The 10,137-nt window shown below is 58.5% G+C and overlaps 1 long non-coding RNA gene across 1 annotated transcript; it reads right to left on the reverse strand.

The window, feature by feature from the left end:
- Positions 1-1,179: 1,179 nt before the first annotated feature.
- Positions 1,180-4,059, reverse strand: LOC135329974 (uncharacterized). The gene is made up of 4 exons (XR_010391687.1): positions 3,918-4,059; positions 2,342-2,469; positions 1,764-1,930; positions 1,180-1,629 (listed from the first exon to the last, which is right to left on the reverse strand). It is a non-coding gene; the product is annotated as an uncharacterized LOC135329974 (long non-coding RNA).
- Positions 4,060-10,137: the final 6,078 nt, after the last annotated feature.

Genomic DNA, 10,137 nt, shown 5'->3' on the forward strand with positions numbered 1-10,137 from the left:
CCAAAATAACTAACGGTCATTATCGACGCTTGCCTTAAGTCACCCGTGCCAGAACACCTCCTGCTGCAGCCGCTTCTGGCGACATCGAGGGTCCGCCGCATTTTTGCTTCCTTGCTTCATCCCGTCCCTTAGGTATTAACCACAAAAAACTGCTTGTCCAGCTTTTCTCTTGGTCAGCATTTGCTATCGTTGGTCCCATCTCTGTAACAAAGAGAGAAACTCCCATTTTACTTTCAAGGAAACACTTAGATGTTCTTTTTCTCTTTACCGTGCTCTTTTCCTCCCCCCGCCCCCCCCTTTTTTTTTTCCTTCTTCTTCTTTTCCTTAAGGGAAAGGTCTTAATACGGCACTTTGCACCATACGTTGCAGGGTAAACGGTCTGGAAACGTTACACACAGCAATTAGGGCTAGGTTATTAGGCAGGCGGGCACGTCGCCTAATACCTACCTAACGCCATCTTCCACAAAACCTTATTTTTATTCCGCTTCAGTGTTATTGTTACTGTTCGCAAACCCTCGTATGCATGCGCTTAACCGACAACTATCTCCGTCTTTAACTACGTGGAGGAACGACAGCCCTCGATTTGCCTGTCTCCCTTTCAAACCTATTACCTTTTTGAGACTGCTCCTAGCTTCCTCTTACTCTTGGATGCTGGCCTCACAGGCGACGACCAAAACGAACAACTGGATCACTAGGTCTAGCCCCCTCTCTCCAAGATGTGCCCCTTCGGGGCTTACGTTTCTCGGTCTCTTCAACTTCAGCCGTAGCAATTAATCTAAAAAAGTAAGTATGACATCTATTCCTTTCCGTAGCTGCGTGTACGATAACAAAACAAAAGAGAAACAGCCAAAGCAAAGCTAAGGCAGATACAGGGAACAGCAGCCACAGGGTAGGAACGGGTTACTCAGTCCTCAGCGCTGCCTCGGGGAGGCCGAAATAACTGCTAACAGTCATTAGCGATACTTACCTACCACACAGAGGGCTCGGGGGCAACCCAGAATGTGAACTGAGGGGTCCTGAGGGCATCAGAGGGCAAGTGCAGGGCTCTGGGGCAGACCAAAATACAGAGGAAGGGCCTTGGCGCACACCAGAGGGGTCACCAGGCACGCCGCAGGGCTCAACGCGGCTGACAGGATGGCGCCTGCAGGCTGCCCCAGGCACACGAGCGACACTGCAGAATGCCAAAAGCAAATCCGGGAGCGGTTCGGGGACCTCACGCAGCCCTGGAGGGGCTCTGGCTGCCCTCGCGATGAGGGGAAACACCCCCAAGAGCCCCGAGGGTCCAGGCAACGCAAGGGAAATTCCCCGCAGCTCTGGGAACAGCACCGGGCTCCCTGGCAAGCGCAGGCACTCCCAAGTACATGGGACTCGGGGACCAGCTCCCAGCCCCGGACACAATGCGTAACCTCCTGCCCCGGACATCGTGTTCAGGCAAACCGCCCTGGAGCTCAGCACCAGCGTGCCTCCCCTTACCTGCGATATCCAAAGAGTCACCGCCGCACCAGTGTCTGTCCGTCCATCCGTCCGTCGGGGAAGGGTCAGCTCCTGCCCCTGCCCTCGACGTGGCAGGTGTCCAAGTAGCCTCCCCCCAGTGCTTTTTCCTTCAGGGCTAGGATTCAGCTCGGAGAGCTGAGAGGAAAATGCCTGATCCCGCCTGCCTGCACTTCTGCCCTAACCCAGGCCAGAGCCCCTCGGGTTACTTAGTCCTCAGCGCTGCCTCGGGGAGGCCGAAATAACTGCTAACAGTCATTAGCGATACTTACCTTAGTTACCCGTGCCAGAACGCCTCCTCCTGTAGCAGTTCCTGGTGATATCGAGGGGCCGCTGCATTCTGGCTTCCTTGTTTCATCCCGTCCCTTCGGTATTAACCACAAGCAAACGCTTGTCCGTCTCTTCTCTTGGTCAGCATTTGCTGTCCTTGGTTCCATCTCTGTAAGGAAGCGATAAACTCGTGTTTTACTTCCAGTGAAACGCTTAGGTTTATGCATGATCTTTTTCTCTTTACCCTGTTTTCTTTTTTCCCCTTTTTTTTCTTTTTTTTCTTCTTCTTTTCCTTAAGGGAAAGGTCTTAATACGGCACTTTGCACCATACGTTGCAGGGTAAACGGTCTGGAAACGTTACACACAGCAATTAGGGCTAGGTTATTAGGCAGGCGGGCACGTCGCCTAATACCTACCTAACGCCATCTTCCACAAAACCTTATTTTTATTCCGCTTCAGTGTTATTGTTACTGTTCGCAAACCCTCGTATGCATGCGCTTAACCGACAACTCTCTCCGTCTTTAACTATGTGGAAGAAAGATAGCCCTCGATTTGCCTGTCTCCGTTTCAAACCTATTACCTTTTTGAGACTGCTCCTAGATTCCTCTTACTCTTGGATGCTGGCCTCACAGGTGACGACCAAAATGAACCACCGGATCCCGAGGTCTTGCTGCTTCTCTTTGAGATGTCCCCCTTCGGTGGGCTACCCTGCCAAACAAACCAAAAAGACTGCCGAGGCCACGAGGGTACCAGATTTTCAGACCGCTTCTCCGAGGCTTTCGGGGTGACTGACGTCACCGCTTCGCTTCACGTTACTCACAGCTACCTTCATCTATTACTTAGGGCTAAACCTGTTTCTGTTTGCAGAGGGGCTTGTTGCTTGTTTAAACTTGACATATAGTCCATAACCTGCTCTGCATGCTCCCTAGTCCCTTCTGCTTTTGCAACACTTGTGGTAATTCAAGGCGGTAATTAAGAGTCCCCATTGCCCCATAGGCTGGAGCGAGACATTGCTGCTGCTCTGAGGAGGTGCCTAAAAGCCACGCTGTTTTCACTAGCATCACTGGGGCTTCCCAGAGCCCATCGGTGTTCTCTTTGGCTTTTCCCGAGCCTTTTAGGTTTTTTAGGCTATTCCTTAGCCCGCCATTTTAGGGCAATGTTCTCCTTAAGCACTGCGCACAGCATGATTATCCCAGATCAGCCACATCGTGCACACACAGAGGCTTCTGAGAGGCGGCTCAGAAGAAAAGAGAGAAAAATCTCTTTGTCATCCACGCATCCACCCGTCAACACTCTTCACCAGGAAGTGCTGTAAGTTCCTGTTTCTCTAAAGCAGGATTGAGTCGAGGCGGAGACGCAGATCACACCCCATCTTTGTTAGAACGCCTCACTGCTGCGGGGACTGGGTCTGGCAGCAGTTTGAGGAATGTTTGGGGCCTTGGACAGAGTGCAGGGGAAGGTCTGGAGTCAGTGACAACATTGCGGCAGGGCTCGGAGGCGTTTTGGGGCCTGTGGGGGCGTTGGGGCAGGATTCGTGGGTGGTTTACTGGCTTTGAGGGGGCTGGTTGCAGGAAGGGTGGGACTCTGCGGGGCCCTCAGGGTGGGGGTGCCATCCCAGATGCGTAGTGAGCACATAGGGGTGCCCTACGTGGCTCTCAGCTCGGCAGCAGGAGCCACCGGTCTCCCACCCCACCAGACAGGGGAGCGGGGCGGGGGGGGGGGGGGGAGAGGAGGTGGAGGGATCTATGAGCTCGCAGAGAATGCCAGAGGAGGCAGCAGGGAACTCACCAAGGACCCCGCATCCCAGACGAGAGGAGGCATCAGGCTGCCGTGCCGCTGCTAGAGACATCCAGACCCCCGCGCAGACACCCCCACACACACTCCTCCAGGCTGCGTCCGCAGGGGCGAGCGCACGGCCCGGCCCGCGCTGGGAAGGAATCGGGGCCCTACAGGCGACACACGCAAAAGGGAGAGTCAGAGCCGCGCTCCGGCAGACCCGGCGCCGCACAGACCCGGCGCGGCGCGGCGCGGCGCGGCGCGGCGCCGGGCCCGACCCCCCCCCCCACCCCGCCCCGCCGCCTCCACGCAGCGACGGCCCCGGCTGGCAGGACACAGCCCGACACCCGCGGCCACCCGAAGGCACACGCTCGCCTCACCTCGCCTCACCGCGGCCCCCACATGCTCGACTCCAGGCCGCCTCTGCCCTCGCCCGCCGCCGTCCAGCGAAAACACCTGCCCTGCTCGCCGCCATCTTGCCCGCCACCGCACCGCGCGTGCGCCGGCCGCCCAGGGCTCGCGCCGCCGCACCGCGCGTGCGCCGCCCAGGACAGCGCGGGAGGGGCGGGGGAGCGCAGCGCGAGGCAGGCAAGACCCGCAATGGCGCCCTCGCATGGTCGCAGCGCCGCACTGCAGCCGGCCGGCTCCCGCGCGCGAACCGCAGCCTGCCGCGCCACCCCGGCGCTCAGGCCGAGCAGCGAGCGCCCCGAGGCTGCTTCTGCCCGCGCCCGAGAGAGCGGCGGGCATCAGCGAGCAGGCGCTGGGGCTGCCCTGGGGAGAGAGTGCCGCGGAGCAGCTCCGAGACGGCACTGCCCGTCCCTGCACCCCCAGGAAGCACCGAGAAGGAAAAGCCCTCTCGGGAAAAGCGCTCCCGGTCCGTGAGCACCGGGCAGGGGGCACGAGCGCGGCCCCTTCGCTTACCCGTCCCCGAGACAGCGCAGAGTAGCGGCGAACACGGCGACCGGCAGCGCGCACGTGTGCGCCGGCTGCCTGCCACGGTCTTCGTACGCAGCGGTGGCCGCCGGCGGCTGCAGTGCTGCCTTGTCGACACGCGAGGGCAGCCGTGAGCGCGCCGGAACGCAATGCGCATGCGCGCCCCCCCTCCCGCGTGCAGTGCCGCCTTTCAGACACGCGATGGCAGCAAGGAGCAGGGCGCAGCGCTTTCCTGCCCCCCTTGCAAAATACTCGCTAGACAAAAGTGGCTTGGGCTCCTCCCGAACGCTTACCTGGCTTCATTACTACAGCTATTAGGAACCGAAGTGCATAGCCTTCTAGAAAAGGGAACGACCGTCTTTTCAAAACTTCCCGTGACTCCCCAGACTTGTCACTGCTTTGCATCAGCAGCCAGCTTCTTCCAACCCAGCCGCAAGAAACATTTTGCCTTCCCGGCAGAACTTTCTGCTCCCCGGGGGGTCCAAAGGAAACCCGTCATTCGCTACTGTCTGTCAAAACGTACCGGAAGCCCTCAAATACAGGACAAGACGCCTTCTCTAAGGAAGCTGACTACTAGGTCTGCTTCATGGCAGCTTCTCCCCAGTATCAGGGTCCACTCAATAAACAAAATGGTACGAGAATGTCTTAATCTGCTCCAAGTGCTTTCGTATAAGAGAACAACATCAAAACGAGGTATTATTGCATTTAGCCTCCACTACACGTGCTACCCCAGCGCCACAGACTTGCTTTAAAGCATCAGTGACGTACGCGGTCTGGCAGTAATTAATATTCACAGAATGAATACGCACTCGATCGAGTACGGGTGTTCATAAAAAGCTTTGCCAGTGCGTCATTAGGTAACAAACCTAGACAAGCAGCTATTTGCCCTGATCCTTCGGCTTACATTTCTTCTGCCGGATGTAGTCAAACGTACCTGAACGCAGTGGCCTTGCGAGGCAGCGACATGGTGTCCGTGGGGTGGCTGTTCCAGAGTCTCTCCGGCTGTTCCAGGGTCCTCGGACAGCAATGGTGCTGGTCGACTTTCCCTTGCGCTGCACAGCAGGACAGCTCCGCACCGTACCCTCCCAGCACCGCCACTCCTCCCAGCAGCTGCCTAACTGGCCCCAATCCTGAGCAAAGCTACGACCCCCAGGAGCCCGCAGCACCCCTCCTACTCTTCCCGCCCTCCCCATTTCCAAGAGGGACAGCCCCAGCCCCCGGGGACAACCCTGCCTGGTCACGCTGCTGTCCGAAAAGCGGATTCGTTGCCCGCTGTGCACTAAGCCAATAATGACACGCTCAGGAGAGACATTTGCTTATTTATTTCAGAGTTGTGCAAGCCTGGCTGCTCAGTGTTTTCCCCACAAATCAAGCGCAACTTCCCCGCCCCGGCTTTCCAAGTAGCATTTATACAAGTTGCAAGGTTTGCAACTTTCCCTCTTACACCAGTTGGTTAGTGATTTACATACAATTCTAATATTGCTTACACACCATTTTAAAACTACGCATGCTCAGGGGAGGGGTCTTCACCCAGGCGCGGGTCTTTCTGACCTACGGGCATGATTTTCTTGTATTATAATGAGGACAGTTCAGTTCGGGGATACCTCGAATTCCTTTGCTAAATTGGCAACGTCTACATAGAAAACAAAACATTTTGATTTACTGTTTCTTTAAGGCTTTAGCAGTTCTAGGATGGCCTTGATTAAAGAATTATTTCCTCCCAGGAAATGGGGGGAGGGGGGGTTCTCCTCATCTGCCTAGTTTAAACAGCAGGAACACTCTTTCTGAGCTTCCAAGGTTGTCTTGCAACACCATCGGAGATGGAAAACGCTTCCTGCCCTGTACCGGGGAAAAACAGGGGCATTCCACTGTCCCCCATGACCTGTGGGGACTCAGGCATGAGTGACACATGTCCAGTAAGGAACAGACCCAGCGGGCACTACAGCTCCTGGCCTGCCACGCGGCCGGCTGGTGGGAACCCCACTGGCAGGGACCTGCCGCCACCACCCCCCCGCGGGGCCACCTCGAGAGGCGCAGCATGGTCACCCAGTAGCCCCGCCTGAGAAGACTACACCTCCCAGCATACCGTGCACGCGAAAAGGGCGGCCCGGAAGCCCAGTGTCGGAAGACTACTGCTCCCGGCATGCCATGCCAAACAACATGGCCGCCCGGAAGCCCAGTGCCGGAAGACTACCGCTCCCAGCATGCCGTGCTCAGAACAAACATGGCCGACCGGAAGCCCAGTGCCGGAAGACTACTGCTCCCGGCATGCCGCGCCGAAAGCTACGGCTCCCCGCATTCCCGCACCCCAACTCCCGCCCCCCACCCGCAGCGCTGGGGCACCTTTGACCCTCGGCACATTCCGTTCCTTTCCGTCCCGCCCCCCTTCCCCTTCCCCCCTGTCCCCCCGGAAACCGCCGCAGAGCCCCGAGCGCGGCCCCGCCAGCCCCACCACCGGCCCGGGGCTCCCCCGACACCCCCGCGACCGGCCCCGCCTCAGCTCCGACACTGCCCCCGCCCCTCCACGACCCTCCCGAGGCCGCCCCCCGCGATCCCTCCTCCCCCCGCTCCCCGACACGCTCCCGAGCTGACACAGGAGACCCCCCCCCCCCCCCGCGCTCCTCCGACCGCACAGTAAACCGCACCACAGCCCCGGCGCACCCCTTCCTCCCCTCGCCTCCGTGGCCCTGGGGCACCCCTCTTCCCCACCACGTCCTCGGCCCGCACCGCCAGCCCTGGCCCCGGTGGTGCTGCGGCACCTGGCACGCTCCCAGCTGCCGGCACCCCCAGCGCACGCAGGACCCGCAGCACGCCTCCCCTGGCCCCACTCACCTTCTCCGCGGGGCGGCCGGCGGGTCGTGCTCCGCGGCAGCTCTGCTGCCCAGGTCCTGCCCCAGTGCCAGCTCCCCCCAACTGCGGCCCCAGCCCCCAGATGTGGGCCTGCCCTTGCCATCAGCCCCACCTGGGGCCTGTCCTGCCACCCAGCTCCCCCTGGCATTCATCCCAGCCCCAGGGCCTGCAGCTGTGGTCCTGCAGGAACTGGGCAGGGGGCCTGGCCATCAGCCCCTTCAGGGACAGCTGGGGCTGCCAGGGCAGCAGAGGCACCCCCACTCTCCTGACAGCAGCTTGCTGAAAGCTGAAGGGAGAGCCCTGGGGTGTAGAGTGTGGAAAGGGGAGTATGCAGAGGACAAGAGAACAAATCGAGAGCTCTGGATGCAGCGCTCTCCCCTCGCGGCCCAGGGTAACGAGCACCCCGCGCCGGCGCCATGCTGCTGCCGCGCAGCGTGCATGCGCCCACCGCCAACCGAGCAGGAGGCGGCTGCCGAGCAGTGCGCATGCACCGCGTACGGAACAAGGGGCGGACTCAGGAGGGCTGCGTGGGGGAGCGGGAAGGGCTCAGGACGGGGATCGGCGCCCTCGCGTGTCCGCAGCGCGGTCCTGCAGCCGCAGCTCTGCTGCCAGCGCCTGCACACAGCGCGGTCCTGCAGCGCGGGGTCCCACGCATGCGCAGTGCAGCGCGGCACTCCCGGCGCTGCGCCCTCGCGCCCGTTCCCGTCTGGGAGCGGGGCTGCTCCGCTCTGTGCGTCCCCGGCGGGGCTCAGTGAGGAAGCCCCGGTGCTGCCGCAGTGTGTGAGGAGCCCTCCCTGCCTGCCGCAGTGCTGCACCGCTGCGCCGTGGCTGTCCCAGGGCGGCAGTGAGCGCGGCGTGGCCGCACTACCGGGCCCCTCCGGCTGTGGTGGCGGCGAGCGGCGCGTCGGCACGGCGCATGCGCGACCTCCACCCGCTCTGCCGCCGCGTCAGCTCGGGCTGTGGGCGCCGCCTCCACGCGTGTGCGCTGCGTCGGGGGCGGGGGTGCGTCACGGCCCGGCGGCAGCGCCGAGCGCAGCCCGCAGGCTCTGCCCATGCCCTTCCCGCCCCGCATGGCTGCCCGTGGGGGTTGGTGCCTTCCCGCGCGCCCTCCACCCTTCTCTGCCCCCGGAGCCATGTCGGGGAGGAGGAGGCGGCAGCAGGGGCTCACGGGCACTGCGCGTCCCAGGGGAGGCAGCAGCCTCGGGGCGCTGGGCATCAGCGTGTCCTCAGCACGTCGGTGCGCACGGAGCACATCTATATATGTATATATGTCTATATATATATATGTCCTAGGCACGTCATTGTGCATGCAGTGCGCTGTCGAGGGCACCAGTGGGTGTGGGGCAGCTTTCTGCTGCCGCCCCCATGGCTGTGGCTGCTCGTGTCCATTGCTGCGGCACAAGCCCCCGAACCGGGACAGCGAGGGCTGGTGCCGGCCCCCGCCTGGTGCTGGTGCCCTGTGGTGCCCAGCTGTTAGAAGGGTTTGGAGTATTTTGGACAGTAACGGAGTCAGAGGAAGCTTGTCGGTTACCTTGAAACACACACACCAAGTCATGCCGTTCTGTCACAGAGCATGAATAGGGTAAGAGGGATGGAAACAGCTTCAGTGAGGCAGGCTGAGCATAAAATGGCAATGAATATCTTTTTCAATGGTACTGGAAACTGAAAATGTGGAGATTATAATAGATGTTCTTCCTAAACTTTAAGAATCTTGTCAAGTAACTGCTTGAAGTGCAGGAAGCAGCAGTATGTTGTTGTTCCCCCAGCTCTGGAGTTATATCCCGAGTTAAGGAGGGTTAATGGCGTCTTCCGTGAGTCTGGAAATTTAGCAACACTGACACATCTTTGGTGATTTCCATTAATCAAGTCTTGTGTATTGATCAGTATCTGTTATCTAATGGATATATTTGTCTATACACTGGACAATGTGAACATGGATCCATGATTGCCTTTCTTCAAGCGTATTTGCAAATGGAGAGTGAACAAATCTGTTGTTATCCAAAAGAGTAAATAGACAAATTGAATGTGTATGCAATAAGGCTTAAATGAGGCATTACAAAGAAAAATTGTATACAATATTTGAAGAAAGCGCGCTCAGACACAAACACTGTCAGATGCGCACGTACTGGTGTACTTGGTCCTGGATGATTGCCTGGCCAGCCAAAAAGTCCTTGAGGAGCCAGGGTCATTGAAGGATGTGGCCCACTCACAGCCGTAAGTTCCCATGATGATCCTACAACAACCCTCTCTCTCTACATTTAAGATCTTGTCCTTTTGTAAGATGCTTGTGTTTCTAAGCTAGTCTTTGCCTTTGGCCTCTGAACCCTGAATTATGTGTACTTTCTGATGCTGGAGAGTGTTACTTTCCCAGGCCACGTCAGTCCTTGTCCTTTTGCTCAGCTGTTTTTTGGTGTTTTTTTTTGGGGGGGGGGGATTCTTTTCTTTACTCAGCATCTTCTTTTCTTAGTTATGTTCAAAGCAGCTTTTTTTCCCTGCTCTTGAGCTTGTGCTTCTTCTGTGACCAGCAATTGACCATTAATGAGCTGTTTATAGTCCTGTGGGCCACTGCCTTCAACTTGCACCCATTTTTTCAAGGGCTTTGCTTTTATTTCAGGCTTAAAGATCATATCATAACAAGAGACACCTGATACCAAGCTCTGATTCACACAGCAAGTTCTCCTAACAAGTTGGCAACAGGCCCAGTAGGCCAGGACTGGGGCCTCGCAAGTCAGCACTGAGTCCTGTGCCTCTTGCCAGCAGTGGCAATACTGTTTTTCCTGGGCTGCTGGGTGATGCTGTTATGACGTGGTTTGTCTT

Source organism: Dromaius novaehollandiae, chromosome 14 (genome assembly GCF_036370855.1).
Source record: "Dromaius novaehollandiae isolate bDroNov1 chromosome 14, bDroNov1.hap1, whole genome shotgun sequence".
Classification (NCBI taxonomy): domain Eukaryota; kingdom Metazoa; phylum Chordata; class Aves; order Casuariiformes; family Dromaiidae; genus Dromaius; species Dromaius novaehollandiae.